The following is a 19,293-nucleotide window of genomic DNA, read 5'->3' on the forward strand; positions in this document are numbered from 1 at the left end:
TGAAAGCATAGTATGCAAATTGTTCCCTCGACTGGGAGTTGTCTGGGAGTTGAACAGGGGGCGGGGCAAGCTGGAGGAAGGGAGGGAAGCCCTGGCCAGCACCGATGGTGGCAGGTGGCCGGGGGAATGGAGGGAGGCCTTGGCTGGCAGCTGCCAGCCGCTAGGGACCCTACCAGTGCATGAATTTCATGCACTGGGCCTCTAGTTATAAATAAGATTTAACTGAATGTTCCTATGGAAGCCTTTCCATCTCCTGTTTTATAACAGGTGTTAACTTCAGTCTTGAATGCCTTTGAATGTCTGAATCATATCTGGGAAGGAATTACAAAGTGCATTTAGGAGCTGAGATGCTCAGTAGGAATCAGGGGTAGGATCCTGGAACCCATAAATTGGTGTGGCTATGTCCCAAATAAACCAAGTTTTAACCTGGATAACTAGAAACACTGTCGAGAACAAACAGTGTTAGGCCATGTCTGAAGAATTGTGCAAAGGTCTTATGTTAAGTAACAGGGGAAATGGCAAAAGAGAGTGTGCTTAGAGAAGACCCCAGGGTGAGGGGGTCTTCAGAGGTTCCCTCAAAGCAGTTCTTTTAAAATTCTTTATTGTTTAAAGTATTACATATAGTATTACATATGTCTCCTTTTTCCTCAAAGCACTTTTAAGTTTATAGAATGAAGTTTGCTTTTTTGGCCACAGAAGGTGTGGACTTGAGTTTTGTCAGTCATAATAGCCCACAATATGGGAGAAAGAATGGCAGGAACTGATTGGGCTTAAGCCCAATGCCTTTCCATAGAAGAAGTCTAGATGGCAGGTACAGTAGCTCTACATTCATTAGAGGCCAAGACTTTCTCTTGTCCATCATCGTTAGTGCCTGGCTTCCATATTGAAGATTACCTCATGGTCTCTTATGACAGTTGGAGCTCCAACCATCTCATTCTCATTTCAGGCAGGTCTGATATTTGCTCAGAAAGCATAAATATGGCCAATTAGCTGTTAAGATAGTAACATATTTCTGAATAAGTGGGCAAATAACCACTGCCTCTTGGCATCCATGGGTCAACCCCAAGATGCAGCAACTAAAAAGTTAGCACAAGCCCCAGCAAAATTCTCCAGGATTTTGCTTAGTGCTAAGGCTTATGTTGACTGGAATGGTTGAACATGTTCAAAATTTCCTCCAATTCTGGGTAGGAAGAAGAGGGGCAACTAAAAGGGCCAATTTTCCAGGTAAGCTGGCCTCCCTTATAGTTTTTCTTACAAGCCCCACCCATCAACTGTTACTTACAGCTCATTAGCCACTTCATCTGAAATGCAGGCTGGGAAATGTAATTCTGTAGCCATCAAGATGTCATCCTTCCAACGATATAAAGCTCTCTTTCTAAGAAGCAGGAGTGTTGGGTAGGCAATCCTACTCAGAAAAGCAAACAACAACATTTTTGGTGGAGATAATTCTTCTTCTTATAGTTGTTTAGTAGGTGTGTGTGTGTGTGTGTGTGTGTGTGTGTGTGTGTGTGTGTGTGTGTGATATGAGAAGGAGAGGGGTGGAAGGTTAGAAGAGGAAGAGCTATGCAGCTGGGAGTTTGGATCTCCAGAAAAAAAAAGGCACAGCATTTGCAGCTGTTTCTAGTCAGGGAAAACCATGATGGTCCCGTCTGTGGAGTGCAACTGCCTAAGAAAACTCCTTCTATAGTTTTTGAAAACAAAAACAAATAAATAAAACAAAAATAAGCCTCCTTTCAAAGCTGGTAGGAGTGTTAATTAGAAGACAATTTGGCAGTGTTTAGCAAAGCAAAAAATTCACACAGCATTTGACCCAGCAAACTCATTTCCTGAAATCTATCTACCCTAAGAAATAGTCATCTGCTTGTGTGAAGATGTATGCACAAAGATGTTGATTGTCATGTGGCCTTCAAAAGGGCAGATTGGAAACACATGAACATCTATCAATAGGGGATTTGTTAAACTAAATTAGGGTATATCTATTTTGAATAATTAAAAAAACAAAGCTAACATTGTACATCATAGAAAAGTCTCCAAAATATATTTGATGAGAAATAAACATATTGTATAAAAATTTGAATGTAAGTTTAGTATGATACTACTTTCTGAAGAAAAATGTATATATATACATACATACATATGTATATATATATACATACATACATGTCTGTATAAAAGGGAACTGAGTGAGGGTCCTACACTGTTGACAGTGGGAAGGAAGTGGGGGGATGAGTGTTGAAGGGACTTCTATGTTTTGTTCTATAAATTGTTTAACTTTCAATTGTAGCACATTCATGAATTATTTATGCAATTAAAAATCACCTCGGGATGACAATCTAAACCTATAGAGTCTTTGGAGTAAGCAGGTAGAGAGATGAATCAGGAGTGGTAGGTAATAGACTTGCATTTTCAGTACAGCATCAAAGTAACATCCTATCTAATAAAGAGGGAATATGCTAATCGACCTTCACACCATCACAAAGATGGCGGCGCCCACAGACAATAAGGAGGGAATATGCTAATTGCTGCCCCACCCTCAAAGATGGCAGCGCCCACAGCCACAAGATGGCCAGCACAGGAGGGCAGTTGTGGGTGGTCAGGCCAATAGGGGAGGGTAATTGTGGGTGACCGGGCTGGCAGGGGAGGGCAGTTGGGGGCAATCAGGCTGGCAGGGGTGCAGTTAGGCGTTGATCAGGCTGGCAGGGGAGAGGTTAGTGGGTGATCAGGCTGACAGGCAGAAGTGGCTAGGGGCAATCAGGCAGGCAGGCAGGTGAGCAGTTGGGAGCCAGCAGTCCTGGATTGTGAGAGGGATGTCCGACTGCTGGCAGTCAGACATCCCCCGAGGGGTCCCAGATTGGAGAGGGTGCAGGCTGGCTGAGAGACACCCTCCCCCCCCAGTGCACAAATTTCATGCACAGGGCCTCTAGTGATAATATAATAAACCTACAATTACAGTAACAAAAATAACATAGCAAACACATGTAGTTATTATTATTATTTGGCATGAGAGTTGTAGGTATGCTATTTAATCCTCACAACAACTTTATGGGGTTGGTGCTATTATTTATATGTAACAGATTAGGAAACTCAGGCACAGAGACATGAAGTAAGTTTCCCCAGGTCACATGGATGGTAAGAGGAAGAATAAAGACTAGAACTCAGTTGTTCTGACCATGGAGGGCATGCTCTTAACCTCGTGTAATGTTGCCTGTATTTGTAGCATTGCTTATAGCTTCAGGGCAATTTCACATACTTGATCTCATTGGCTCCTCAAAGTCCTGTGTTATTGCCTGCCTGCTCTATGCCAGACACAAGGCTAATTGCCTTACAATTTCAATTGTTCACGCTTCATTACTCATTACTCCTCATTGCCCATTTTCTCTTCATTACTCTTCATAGTCTCCATTAAGCAGATGGAGAAACAGGGTCAGAGTAACAGGTTCACATCATTTTCCCAGATTTACATGGCTGGCAGCTTAACCTGGGTTGCCTGAAAGTCAATCCCTAGTCAAGGATTTGGTTGCAGGTGGTTTATTTGGGAGGGATGGGGACATGAGCTGGGGAAGTGGGGGAGTCAGTCAGATGTGTTAATGACCCTTGCACTGCAGGAACCTGGGCTTCATCCTGCTGAGGGACCTCTGAGGCCATGCAGAACAGACCACTGAGGGCTGAGGGCCCCCCGGTCTTTATTAACTGCGTGAGGACTGCTTTCTAGCACTCCAAGTCTGCCCTTAGAGCACTAGGAACATTCCTGGGGTCAAACATCCCCCCCAGGCAGAGTGCTAGGAAGCTGTTAGCTTGTCCTGAGGCTGCCTGTAGGTAACCTCTGGGTGGGCTGGACTGTCATGGGTGGGCCATCCACAGCTCCACTAAAGTTGATGAGTGGCGCAGAACTGGGATTGAACTCAAGCTTGTCTGATTTGAAGGCCCCAGACTCCTAGGCCCACAGCCAGAAATGCAGATTCCTGCCCAGCCTCTTGCTGGGCCATCCACAGACATATCAGAGGAGTTCCGCTGCATGGCTCCAGGAAACAGAGCTTCGGCATAACAGAATGGAATTGCAGAGAGTTTGCTGGCTGCTTCTCTGCCCTGTAGCCTGAAGAGAAAGGGAATCAATCAACTGGGGGAGGAAGGAAACCTTGAATGAACTGCTGCTCCCACTTCTGCTCCCCTCACTGCATGCAGCACACTGGCCCTGGTCCTTTTTCTAAAACATAAAACTCACCCTTGGGCTTGCTGGTACCTCGGACTAAAGGTCTTTCCCTCAGCTTTTTAGGTCTTTACTCCACTACTCAAGAGAGGCCTTCTGTGCTACACTCTAAAATTGTACCTCACCTCTATGCTCCTGAGCACTCACCAGCCACCAACATGGGAAATGCTTTCACTCTTCCTCTTGGCTCTTGTCTTTCTCCTGCACTCGAGTGTGAATACTGGAGTGTGAGCACTGGTGTGTGAATACTGGTGTGTGAGCCCTGGATCATGAGCATTGGAGTGTGAGCATGGGAGCATGAGCACTAGCTCTTTAGAGCACTGGAGCACGAGTACTCAAGTTTGAGCACTGGAAAGTGTAAGCACTAGAGCATTGAGCATGAGCTTGATTGTGAGCACTGGAGCAGGAGCACTGAGCATGAGCACAGGAACTGGAGCATGAGAACTCAGCATGAACTGGAGTGTGAGCACAGGAGCAAGAGCACTGACATGTGAGCACTGGAGCGGGAGCATTGAGCAGAGGCAGCATGTATTCACTGCTTTGTCCTTGGCACCACAACAACCTGCTACCACCACAGCCTGCCATGTGGAGGGCTCCCAGTAATCGCTAGTTGATTGAATAAGTGAGAAGGTCAGTGAGCAGCGTGGCTTGGGGAGGGTAAGAGCATCCTATGAATAACCATGTGGTGGAGATGGTAGAGAGAGTCTCTAAAGATATTATGAGGCACCCTCCACACAAACATGTTCAAAATATATTTTTATTGAAGACCTATGGCCCTCAACCTTTCTCCTGATCTGGCCCTGCTTTGCTGGCTGGGCAAGCAGCCTTGGTGGTCTGGGTGGAGAGTGCCCCAGAGTTCCCTCTCTGGTGACTGGTGTGAGCTTCCGTGCCCCAGAGCAAGAGGCACAGTGCCAGCCCTGCTCTGACACAGGCAGCCCTCGCTTCCTATTGGAGCCCACAGCCTGACCCTGAGGCCCAGGAAAACTGGACAAACAGTGAGCCCTCTGTTGCTCTGCAGGCTGTCCCCTCTGGTGGGAGAGTAATTGGCATTTCCTGCTCCCATGCAGCCCTTGGCTCTCCAGGGTCCGGATTTGGTTTCTGACCCCCTAAGACAGTGATGGCGAACCTATGACACGCGTGTCAGAGGTGACATGCAAACTCATTTTTTTGGTTGATTTTTCTGTGTTAAATGGCATTTAAATATATAAAATAAATATCAAAAGTATAAGTCTTTGTTTTACTATGGTTGCAAATATCAAAAAATTTCTATATGTGACACGGCACCAGAGTTAAGTTAGGGTTTTTCAAAATGCTGACACGCCGAGCTCAAAAGGTTCGCCATCACCGCCCTAAGACAAGAACATCCTTTCCCACTGGGGCCCAGAGATCCTTTATAGCTTCAGGTTACCATTTGATTCCTTGCCATGGCCTTCTCTAACTGCTCCATTGTCTCCCCTTCCTGGCTCCAGGGTGTCCTGTTCCCTTAGAAAATCACCAATAGCTGCTATTTGCTCAACAAATTGTTGAGCAATTTATCCTGGCCCTGTGGTACTATTACCTCTCCTCAAATTCCCTATAAGGCTAGTACTGTTATTCACCCATTTCACAGATTGATGTATATGATTTTCATAATTTGTTGAGGGATTTTTGTTTGCCAGGCAATGTTCTACGCACTTCATTGTTGTGGCAAATTCTGTTCTTGTTCCTAAGTGCTTGTGTTCTTCCCTGTGAGACAAATACACTACCCACCCTGGTAATGACATGTATGACTTGTTGGCTAATGGAACAGGATCAGAAGTGACAGTCTCCTGTCCAGAAGCTCTGAGAGCCATTGCAGGGCCCGCCTTCCTCTCTTCCGGGCCAGCCATGCTAGGCCCGATTAGGGTGGATCTGGCTGTCTGGTTCTCAGAATAAAGACATGCAGCCAAACCACAAAGAACATGTAACAGAAGCAAGAAACAAACCTTTGTTGTTGTAAACCACTGAGATTTGGGGGTGGTTTGTAGCATAATCTAGAAAAAGCTGGTGGATAAAACATGCATTAGCGCATTTAAGCCCAAGAATAGCCCTGGAGGTAGGTATTTATACACCCTCTTTCAATATTAATACTATAACCCCACTAAATCCCAGCAAAGGAGGCTGCACAGCTCTGTCTCCATGAAGAGTCAACTTTAAAGAAACACAGGACAAGAGCCAACCTAATTAAAAGTAAAATTTTTCTTGCATATTTAGAAGAAAACCTAAAAGGGGTCCAAGTGAAACTCTTAATAGAATTCCTTTTCTCCCACTCACTTCCCTTTCCCCCATCGCTGCTCCCCAGCATGCCCCAGAGTCCCCCAGACTTGTCTCCCACCCTAAGCCCCTCATTGCTTTTCTTTTCTCCTCTCTCCTCCTGCTCTTCCTTCCTCCAGGGCAGACCAATTTTTATTCCTCACACTGAGAAAGATCTGGGAAGTCCCTTGTCTGGGGAGCCTACCATCTCCTCTATCTCAGGACAGACACTTTACACACACGCTGGAAGTATTTATCAAGAAGCCTTTCTTCCACACCCATTGGCCCAGGGTCCAGCCCTATCTTTGAGGAGAGATGGGATGACGTGCTTTCACTCCAATCCCAAAGAGCTAGAATCCTTTCTTTCTTTTTATTTGTTAATCCTCACCCAAGGATATTTTTCCATTGATTTTTGGAGAGAGTGGCAGGGAGGGGGAGAGATACAGAGAAAAAAACATTGATGTGTGAGAGACACATTGATTGGTTGCCTCCTGCATGCGCCCCAATCAGGGCCCAGGCCGGGTAGGAGCCTGCAACCAAGGTCCGTGACCTTGATGGAAATCGAACCTGGGACCCTTCGGTCTGCAGGTTGACGCTCTATCCACTGAGCCAAATTGGCTAGGGCTAGAATCCTTTCTTGTTAAAAGGAGAAAGAAGGGGGAAAATTGGCAGGATTCTGCTCGAGGGGCAGGGGAAGGGGTAAAGGCTGTGACAACCCCAAGACAATAGTAGTAGCAGCTAATATTTATGGAGAGTTTACTACCTTCCCCAAACTGTGCTGTGCTTATGTACCTTTACCTCATTTATTCCTTATTACAACTTTGTAAGATAACAAAACCCTCATTGTATAGACAAGAGAATTAAAGCATAAAGCAGTTGAGAAGCTTGTCCAAGGACATAAGCTAAACAGAGATAGAACTGAGGTTCAGAAGCAGTTCTGACCCATGGCCTGTGTGTGTCACCCTGTGCAGCTGGCTCACTGCTTACACACCGCCAGCTGCTTCTCAGGGTCCTTGTGTACATTTCCAGCCCCAAGGATGCCCAGAAGGTCCTTCACCACCATTCCCTGCTTCTCTTACCAGCTTCATCCCCACTCCAGTGGCCCCCAACCTCATTGGGTCCACTTCTTTCCACTTGCCAACAAGGTGTCTTGCTCTCCTTCCTTCCAGATGCCAGCCCTGCCTCAGAACACTTTCTGCCCAGGCTCCTGTCAGTTTGCTTGGTTGAGGGCCTTGATCCTGCACACCTTGGCTTTGGTCTCGCTTCTTCCTCATTTCCCTCAGCATTGCCTTTTACTGTGTCTCTCCAATTTCACTTGTGTTCCCAGTGCAAAGCACAGGCTTAAGTGTGTGCTCAATAAATATTTGTATAATGAATGGATGATTAGTATTTATTAATTCAATTCATATGAAATGAATTTTTTGGGTACTCTTACTACTTGGTGACAATTCCTGGCTCATGGTTCCAGGGCACCTTTGGATTCAATATCTGTAGTCAGCAGCCCAAAGCCTGTGATGGACCACATATTCCTTCCTGGCACTCAACTATTTCATATTTGCCACATGAGATGTTTCACCCTTGTCACTTTCAAAGCAGACTAATTTTTTTCAATAAAAATTATCTTTTAAAAAAATCTGGGATAACCTTTTTTTTCCCAGGATAGACACATTTTATATACTCTGAGATGACTTGTCAAAAAGCCTTCCATTCACAGCCAATGACCAGGTTCCAGCTCCCATCATCTCTTAGGAATGACAGGGAATGATTTGTTGGAATCAACTATCACAGATTTGTCATGTAACATTCTCTGGACTTCAGGCATCCATGACAACAACATGGATTTTGTTTTCATCAATGGATAAAAAAATTCTTTTATAATATGCAGCCAAAGAAAACTAGCCAACTAACCCACCCAAACTGGAAAGCATTAGAGGCCTCACCTGAGGGTCTTTCAGGATTCCCTGAGGATGTTGGAATTTTCACACTTGCTGCATCAGAGGTAAATGCTGTGTCCCCTGTGCCTGCCTGGTGTCAGGAGATCTTCCTACACTTGGCATAGAGAGTGGCTGGGTGGGGCTGGGAGAGCGAGAGTGAACAGGTCTGGAATGTTGCTCCTTTAGGTCATTCGTACTGCTGTGCACTTCAGACCTGTGCCTCAGCTCATACCAAGTACAGACTGAAAAGGGGGCATGAGCAGCCACAAAGACGTTCTGCTCCTGAAAGTGGAGACTCCAGCTGGGCATCAGCAATATGCTTAGTCAATGTATTTTAGGCTCCAAATCAATAATCCCTCAGAAATTTAGAATTTCTACAATAATGACAACATTTATTGTGTGCCACGCACTGTGCTACAGGCCTTAAGTTGGTAGTTCTCAAACCACATCAGTTACCCAAAGAGCTTGTTAACACTGCTGGGCCCCACTCCCAGAGTTTCTGATTCAGTAGTCTGGGTTGGGGCTGAGAATGGACATTCCAACACATTCTCAGGTGAGGATGAGGCTGCTGGTCTGGGGACCACATGTTGAGAATCACTGCCTATGTGCATGTTCTTGTTATATCCTCACAAGAAGCACATGATGGCGAAGCATGTAATGCAAGGTTACATCGCCAGCAACCTGCAGAGCTGGGATGGTAGCCCACAACCAGCTCATTCCGAAGCCTGCTCCCTTTCCTGTGGGCACTCTATCTTTCTATCACTCTTATTCGCCCTGGACACTTTGCTCTAAGACAAGCTGACTCACCACAAATCACAGTTCCAAACACTTGAAGTCCTATTTCTCCTGCAGTCTACTGTTACTTTTATTTCCATGACAGTCACAAGCTAGTGGGATTTAGTGATTCGCAAGCAAGTGACAATCCATGACAACAAATCAAACGCATGGTAGAGCTGGGGCTCAGGAGTCTGATTTCTGCCCTGTGGGGAGCTCCCAAGGCCACAGCTTAATTCATGTGCAGAATGATTAGGGACATAGTTCGGAAGCAGCGGGGCCATGGCAGCCTTCCACATTGCTTCTGCGCTCCAGCAGCCATCTATCTGCTGGCATGGCAGGGAAGGGATACACTGCCTTTGCTCTGGGGAGGGGGGGGGCGAGCAGTGGCCTTATAGGCAGATCTAGCATGGAACTTGCTTAAAAGCTGCAGAATAACAGCTGCCAGACAGCTGGGAATCCACGGCCCAGAATGGGCCAGCAGTGAGAGATGAGGAGAGTGGATTTTTTTTTAACTTCACAAGCTGGGAGAATGGCACGGAACATTTGGCCTTGCAAATGGTTTCTACACAAAACAGACATCACGCTGAGAAAAGTCTGTGGGCACATATCCATCTTTTCCAGTCACCTTGGAACCCATGAATGTCATGAGATTTGATCATGCTACTCAGTATGGTGTGCAATTCTAAACTTATTTGCTTGCTTATTTCTGAAAATTTGCATCAATATTTTTAGACTACAGTTGACCAAAGGTAACGAAAACGGTAGGAAGTGAAATTGTGGTGGATGGGGGGACTTCTGTACAGAGATATCTTCTAGGGTTACTGCCCTATTCTAAAAAGTCCTGGCTTGTCAATCTTTGTGTGTGTGTGTGTGCGTGCGTGTGCGCGCGCGCGCGCGAATGTGCCTGTTAAGTTTTTCTAAAAAGAGGAACACCTTACCTTTCTTCCCAGTGGCTTTGAGAAGGATTTGGGAGGATGCATGGAAGTAGAGGTGAGATGGTAATATCAGAGTTAGAGATTATTGGCCAACTCATTTGATGATTTGTCACCTAACACAATGTGACTCAGGTGATTCATAACCATTCTTGAAGAAACAACTTAGAAGACACATTGTTTATGAGAGCTAGCACATCTAAAAATAATTCTGTTGAGGAATTTGAGGAAAAAATCCACTTCTGCTTTAATGTCTCAAAATGTCTTTGGTCCATTAGATTATTATGGAGGAAGGAGGTGTCACAAGTGGAGCAGGGGAGGGCTACCAAAGCGGCAGCCCTCACCTTTCATTCACCTGGAGTTGGGGCACCTCTAGGTGGTCTCAGAGGTGGCTGGCTTTCTCTTCTGAGCTGGGAGTGAGGGCTAGGGTGGTGGCTGACCTGCAATGAATCTGTAAATTGGGAAGGCAGGTATTTTGTCCCCTATAATTTCTCTTAGGTCATGGTTTTCTGGCCCTTCCTCCAGTTGTTTGCTGACTCAGGATTTTCAATCTTCAGCAGTTTTCAATGGCTCAGGTCTGAGTTTTAGCAAGAGCTCTTCTGATGTGCTTCTTCCCCAGTATTATTGCTTCTTATTTGATAGTGATGGTCATTTAAAGCTATTTTCTGTCTGTGTACATGTTGCTAATAGTTTCTTGTGCTGCATGACAGTTATTCTGAAAGTGGTCTCTCAGAATGGGGCAAGGGAGGTACTGTGTGTGTGTGCGTGTGTCCGTGTGTGTGTGTGCATGTGTGTGTGTTTATTATGCACACAGCTGGTTTCCAGAAACAGGGAAGGGGGGAAATTTCCCAAAGTACTAAAGCCAGTAAAAGATGAGAGATCTAAATTCAAATTACTAGACCAAAAATCACAAAATTTCAGACTACAAAAAACCCTTTGGAAAATTTTATTTTACAGATGAGGAAACAGAGGCCAAAGACAGAAATTGACTTGCCTGGTGCCACACAGCCTGTAGGCAGCTGCGTGGAGATGAAAGCTAGGTCCGATTCCAAGTTTAATGTCCTTCCTACTACTTCCTTACCTAATTTCCCTCTGATCACTTACGTACTTTCATTTCCAGTGGAATAACTTCTTGACTATCGTGGCCTACCAATTCAGGAGGAATTAAAAATGTACCAGCATCTACATTAACATCAGAAATACTTTAAAAATATAAAGCATAATGAAGGGTTCTGAAATTTTCTTGATTTTTATGTTCCATCCCACTGCTATACAAAGCTTATTAAAGACTAAGAAATTTCTAAGGAACTACTAAAACTTTCACCATGGAAACAATTTGGCAATACCCAAAGGAGATGTTTTTTTTTTTGGCTAATATCAAAGAATATTATAAAAGAAAAAGGCAAAAAAGAAAAAATAAAAAGCATTTTACCCTTTCTCAACTTGGAGGGAATAAAAGGAATGAAAGAGCATCTGGGCTGGGGGGTTGGTCATCTTACACTTGGCAGCAGAAAGCTCAGGGTCAGCAGTTCTTGATTGGGAAAGAACAAGTTTGAACCTTGAGCCCAGATTACAGGATGAACCTTGGCTCCTGATCTTAATAACTAATTTCTCCTAAAGTTAACTTTTCCTCCACTTATTCCTTTAATACTAACATAGCAATTTATAATGTACAGATTATAGCAGGAATTTCTTCAGGCATTCAGGAACATTCTAACTTATTATTTGAAGAAAAGTTCAGGTTTAATTTGATCCCTGTGCTCTGTTTGGATTCATTATTTTCTCATAGCACCTACAACTTTATTAATTCACCCGACTAGTGATGAGTTTATTCCTAAGCAGTTTTTCTTTCCTAACATAAAGCTTACTAAGGATCATGAGTTAAAGTCATGAACTTATGTGAAAAACAGGCATGCTTTGTAGTTAACGTTGACATAAATGTTGCATGGGACATATTTATAGTAAAAACATTTTTTAATTTGAAATTCAAATTTAATTGGGTCTCCTGTATTTTAATTTGCTTAATCTAGTAACTCTGTTTGAAATATGTAATATATATCTTCCTTAAATTTTGTGTTTGGGTAAAGACTTTTTAAAATAAAACTATATGTTAAATGTTTTAGGGAGCTGTCTATCATTTGATAAAGACAATAAAACTGGATTTTTACATATCTGGTTTACTTTAGGAGCAATATACCTGTGTGTGTTTCACAAATTTAATTAAAAAAATATTTCTTCTAGCCCAGCCAGCTTGGCTCAGTGGTTGTGCATCAATCTATGAACCAGGAGGTTAGGGTTCAATTCCCAGTCAGAGCACATGCCTGGGTTGTGGGCTCGATCCCCAGTGTGGGGCATGCAGGAGGCAGCCAATCAATAATTCTCTTTCTTCATTGATGTTTCTATCTCTCTCTCCCTCTCCCTTCCTCTCTGAAATCAATAAAATATATTTGAAAAAAATGTTTCTTCTATATATCAGCTATTGCTTACCCTTTCTCTTCTAGCCACCAATTTTACTATCTCATACTTTGCAGATTCCACAACACAGTTTAGAAATATATCATTGTTTACTTACTTAGTGCCTATATTTCATGATTTTTGAGGTCTTTTTCAGGTAAAAGTCTAGCTTGTTGTGAATTTTGTGAGATTTTTAAAAAAATAGCTCTGATCATTAACCCAAATGAATTCCACCAAGGACATTGGTAACCACATGTATTAAATGATTGCTGTATGCCCAACCATATGAACTCTCTATATGCATTGTTTCATCCAATCCTGATAATCCTATGAGATAGGTACTATTATTATTCTCATTTTACAGATGAGGAAACAAAAAGCCTAGTAACTTGCATTTGGGTTCACAAACAATAAGTGAAAGTGCTAGGATTCAAAACCAGGTCTGATTTCAAAATGCTTTTAACTCTTTCATTGGCAGATAAGGTGGCAGAGCTTGTTGTGGGCCTTATGAAATACTGGAAGTGTAGAGAGTTACTGAGAAAAGGAAGAATCTAAGAAGGCTTATCATAATCAACTAGCAAAGTTTGATTCTGTAGCATACTATGAAGAACTCATGTACAATGGAGACTGTTGGAGATAGTTTTGCAATATGAAACCCAGAATTTGAAGGCTTATCATAATGAACATCATAAATTATTTATAAATTCTTTAAAGTTAGGGTGTCTATTATTTTTGTGTATATAAGAATCAGTAAGGGGACTTGTACAGATTCCTGAGCCGGTTCTTAGAGATTCTGATTAAGTTCTAACTCAGTGGTTCTGCATAGAATATGAAAACTAGACTTGCTGCTAGCTGCTTTGCAGCAACTTTTCAGAAAAACTTAGTTCCATGTGAGTGCCAATGGGCACACACTTTGAGAAATCCTACTTGATATTGTGAGTTCCTGGAGGTCAGGAATGTGTTTTACCTATCTTTGTATTCTCAAAACTAGAACAATACTAGATATAAATCCATTAAATGCTGAGAGGGAATAAAAAGGAATGATGAAAGGAGAGCATTTCCATCGACATTTCAGGTTATTAGAAAGTAATCAATTATAATTCTAATCATGACTAAAGAGTTTTCTTCCTGAATGTGGTATGAATGCAAAGTGTCAGAGCACTGCCACCAAGGAATTGAAGCTGAAGGGCAGGCCACTGGAGTTGTACATGTCCCTGGCCAGGGAATCCACGAATAAGTTCATCTGTAGCAGTGTTTTAAGCAGGTCTCATCCAGGGTTGGCTTTGATTATTCCAGAGACAGGGAGCTCAAAACAGGGAGCTAATGGGGTATCTGGTCAAGATGGTGGAGTAAACACTGTGTCCTCCACCACATCAAAATTACAACTAAATAATAGAACAACCACCCCAAAAACCATCTGAAGACTAACTGAATGGAATTCCTATAACAAAGGATATAAAGAAGTTACATCTAGACTGGTAGGAAGCTTATCAGAGACAAGAATAATGCTTGTGCCACACCCATGTGTGGTGGTTGAGAATTGGGAGAGATATCTTGGGTTCAGAGGTCCCAGCCCACACCAAGCTACATAGCTTGGTTTACCAGTGCCAGAAAGAGGAATCCCCGCAACATCTGGCTGTGAAAATCAGTAGAGATTTCGTCCAGGTGAGATGGAGGGCTGCTGGAAATCCAAATTCAGTAATACATTAAAAAGATCATATACCATGATCAAGTAGGATGCAAAGCTGGTTCCATATCTGCAAATCAATTAGCATGATATACCACATAAACAAAGTGAAGGTTAAAAATCATATATTCATATCAATAGATGCAGGAAAAGCATTTGACAAAATTGAGCATCAATTTATTATAAAAACTCTCAACAAAGTGGGAATACAGGGAACATATGTCAAAATAATAAATATGACAAAACCACAGCCAATATTACAACCAATGGAAAAAGCTAAAAGCATTTTCCTTAAGATCATGAACAAGACGAGGATGCTCACTTTCACCACTATATTCAACATAGTATTGGAAATTCTAACCACAGCAATCAGACAAGAAAAAGAAATCATTATCCAAATTGGAAAGGAAGAAGTAAAACTGTCACTATTTGCAGATGACATGATACTGTATATAGAAACTATAAAACCTCCACCAAAAATTTACTAGAACTGATAAATGAGTTCAATAAAGTAGCAGGATACAAAATTAACATTCAGAAATTGGTTGCATTTTTATATGCCAATAAGAACTATCAGAAAGAAAAATTAAGAAAGAAATCCCATTTACAATAGCATCAAAAATTAAATACCTAGGAACAAATTTAACCAAGGAGGTAAAAGATCTATACTTGAAAAATTATATGATACTGAAGAAAGAAGTTGAAGAAGATATGAATAAATGGAAGCATATACCATGCTTATGGATAGAAACAATTAACATTGTTAAAATGGCCATACTACCCAAAACAATCTATAGATTCAATGCAATCCCTATAAAAATACCAATGTTATTTTTCACAGAACTAGAAAAAATAAGCCTACAATTTATATAAAACCACTAAAGACCTTTAATAACCATAGAAATCTTGAGAAAGAAGACTAGAATTGGAAGTATCATATTATTTGATATTAAACTATATTACAAGGCTATAGTAATCAAAACAGCATGGTACTGGCATAAAATCAGACACATAGATCAATGAAACAGAATGGAGAGCCCAAAAAATAAACTCACAGCTACATAGCCAACTTATCTATGACAAAGGAGGTATGAATATACAATGAGCTAAAGACAGTTTCTTCAATAAATGGTGTTGGGAAAACTGGACAGATATATACAGACAAAAACACACACAAAAGTAGACCACTTTCTTACACAATATACAAGAATAAACTCAAAATGGATTAAAGATTTAAATGTAAGACCTGAAACTATAAAACTTCTCAAAGAAAATGTGATTTTGATATTGCTCTTAGTAATTTTTTTTTGGATATATCTCCTCAGGGAAGGGAAACAATAAAAAAATAAAGAAATGAAACTACATCAAATGAAATAGTTTCTGCACATCAAAAGAAATCATCAACAAAACAAAAAGACAATCTACTGAATGGAAAGAGTTATTCACCAATTATACAGTCAACAAGAGGTTAATATCTAAAATATATAAAGAACTCATACTACTCAACACCAAAACACCAAACAATCCACTTAAAAATGGGCAGAAAACCTGAACTGACATTTCTCCTAAGACGATAGATAGATGAGCAATAGATATATGAAAAGATGCTTAATGTCACTAATCCTATATAATAAAACTCTAATATGCAAATCAACCGAACAGTGGAACGACCAGCAGAACGACCGGTTGCTATGACATGCACTAACCACCAGGGGGAAGATGCTTGAGCACCCCATCAGTCACCTCCTGCAAACCAGCAGTTGGACATCCACTGAGGGCACAGGCAGGGCTGAGGGATCCACCCTCCCCATGCACAAATTTTGTGCACTGGGACTCTAGTTATAAGATAGATGCAAATTAAAATCACAATACAAGATCACTTCACACCTGTCAGAATGGCTATCATCAATATATCAACAAACAACAAGTTTGGGATGTAGAGAAAAGGGAATCCTCTTGCACTGTTAGTGGGATTGTAGATTGGTGCAGCCACTATGAAAAACAATATGGAGATTCCTCAAACAAATTAAAAATAGGATTACCTTATGACCCAACAATCATACTCCTGGGTATTTATTTGATGAAATCCAAAACACTAATTTGAAAAAAATATATGCACCTTTATGTCATTGTAGCATTATTTACAATAGCCAACATATGGAAGCAACCTAAGTGTTTATTAACAGACTAGAGGCCTGGTGCACTAATTCATGCACCAGTGGGGGCCTGCTGGATCGAGCTGAAACCAGCTCTCTGACATCCCCCTAGGGGTCCTGGATTGCGAGAGGGTGCAGACCAGGCTAAGGGACCCCACCAGTGCACAATCGGGGACAGTGAGGGACACGGGAGGTTTGCTAGCTGGGGAGGGACCATAGGAGGGCTCCAGGGCGTGTCCAGCCTGTCTCACTCAGTCCCGATCAGCTGGACCCCAGCAGCAAGCTAACCTACTAGTCAGAGTGTCTGCCCCCTGGTGGTCAGTGGACATCATAATGACTGGTCAACCGGTCAACTGTCTGCCCCCTGGTGGTCAGGGCATGTCATAGTGACTGGTTGACTGGTCGACTCTCTGCCCCCTGGTGGCGAGTGCACATCATAGTGTGTGGTTGAGCGGACTTGGCATATCATTAGCATATTACACTTTGGTTGGTTGCATGGCTGACTGGATGACCGGACACTTGGTGTATTAGGCTTTTATTATATAGGTGATTATTTAAAGAAGAAGTGGTAAATACATCAATGGAATATTACTCAGCCATAAAAAGAATGACATATTACCATTTGTGACAATATGGATGGACCTAGAGCCGTGGTCGGCAAACTGCGGCTCGCGAGCCACATGAGGCTTTTTGGCCCCTTGAGTGTGGCTCTTCCACAAAATACCACTTGCGGGCGCATGTACAGTGTGATTGAAACTTTGTGGCTCATGTGCAGAAGTCGGTTTTCGGCCTGGGCGAGTCTATTTTGAAGAAGTACTGTTGATATTTGGCTCTGTTGACTAATGAGTTTGCCGACCACTGTCCTAGAGGGTATTATGCAAAGTGAAATAAGTCAGACATAGAAAGACAGATGCCATTTGATTTTACTGATATGTGCCATATGAAAAACAAAATAAATAAGCAAAACAGAAATAAACTTATACATACAGAGAGCAAATTGTTGGTTGCCAGATGGGAGGGGCTTAGGTGAAAAATGTAAAGGGATTAAGAAGTACAAATTGGCAGTTACAAGATAGTCTCAGGTATGTAAAGTACAACATAGGGAATATAGTCATAATATTGTAATAACTGTGTACAGGTATAGAGGTGTCAGGTGGGTTCTAGACTTATCAGAGGATCACTTCCTGTTATATAAATGTCTAATCATTATGTTGTACACCTGAAATGAATATAATTTTGAATATCAACTGCAATTAAAAAATAAAAAAAGATTCAAAGTATTGATCTACATTTGTAGGAGGTGGGGGAGATTTTGGTGGTAAGCATAGATTTATGTTGTACAGGGAAATCCTTACTGTACTTTAGCAGTGAAGCTAAAGCACACTTCTTAGTCTGTGAGTGTGCATCTGTGCCTTCTCCCACTACTGACACTGGTGATTAGACTCAAGTTTTATGTTGTAAAAACCCTTAATGAGGGACTGGTCCTTTTAAATGCAAGTCTAATTACATTTACAGCAACATTTCTATTTTGGATGCTTCCCATGAATAAATCCTTTGATGCCACTGATGCAATGCTAGTCCTTTAATCTCAGCAGAAAGAATACTCAATACATGGCCTAATAGATTCCCCCCCTCCCCTCCACAATGAGAAAGTCAGTGACTTTTCTGCTTGATAGTTGCCTTGATTTCAAAGGCCCCTGGGAGAGAAAAACTTGATTTTCACATTTACAAACCCAGGAAAATGTATCTAACTTTTCTCTGTTATTTAGCCATTTGCTTCCTCTACCATAGAGAGTGACAAGCAACCTAATGTCTCCTATGGGACCAAAGAAAATTGGAAGAGTTATTGAGGTCATTTCAGTCACAAGGATACATGCTTTTTCAATGTCCAATATTTTATGGAAGCCATATGGGGGCACTCTGACAACTGCATTTTCACAAATTGGGTTTGGGGACTTAACTTTCAGGAGCTACGTTACACATTGTTACCTCACCGTAGTGTAAAAAGACTAGAAAGTGTCCCAGGTTGGTATAGAAGAAATTAGGTCTTAATTGGTCTCTGCTAACACACACCGCAACAGTTTTATGTTTTTATGTTTTATTTGCAGACAGTACATTTTTGACTAGAGATAGCAGGACAAAATGGGAAGAATACTAGGTTAGGAATTAGGAGACTTTCACTAGTTTACCAGGCTCACTCGGGCTTTATAGTGAAAATACCTCTGAGACCTGAAAAGCCTTCTGTGAATATAAGGTGTTACAATTAGGGTGTCCACTCACCAAATAGTAGTGATCAAAGCATATAAGGCTGAGTTGCAGGTGGGTAGATGTGACAACTAAATTTCTTATACCAGGCCTCTGGGGTAGGTAAAGGAGTGTTGCCCATGACTATCCTTTGTATTGGATTCTGGAGAACACATGGCCAGAATCCTTCAGCTAGTAAGGTTGCCTGGAAAAGGAGCATGGACTCTGGGCTAAAATAGAAGCCAGACAGAACAGATTCCAGATCTGCCACTTGTGGCTATGTGACTGTGAGTGAGTCACTAAATTTCTGAATTCCCTTTTCCTCAAGAGCCACCCTGCAGTGCACCTGGTGCTAGAGAGCACTGTGCACATTGGAGATGCTCATCAAATTACGTTGTTAATTTCTAGCAGTGATTCTTTGGTGTTGGGCTTTGGCTTGAGGTTCTAGCTGCCACAGTCTTGGTCCAGTAATTCCTACAATTGTTTAGTTACATTAAATCAAGCTTTATTTGTTTTTCAACAATTACTTTTAATTTTATTTTTTCTGCTACAATTTATATATAATATTATTTTATTTTAGTTTCATGTATAAGCATAGTGATTAGACACTTTACAAGTGTCCCCCTGATAG

This window comes from Myotis lucifugus, unplaced genomic scaffold (assembly GCF_000147115.1).
Source record: "Myotis lucifugus unplaced genomic scaffold, Myoluc2.0 scaffold_7, whole genome shotgun sequence".
Taxonomy (NCBI): Eukaryota; Metazoa; Chordata; class Mammalia; order Chiroptera; family Vespertilionidae; genus Myotis; species Myotis lucifugus.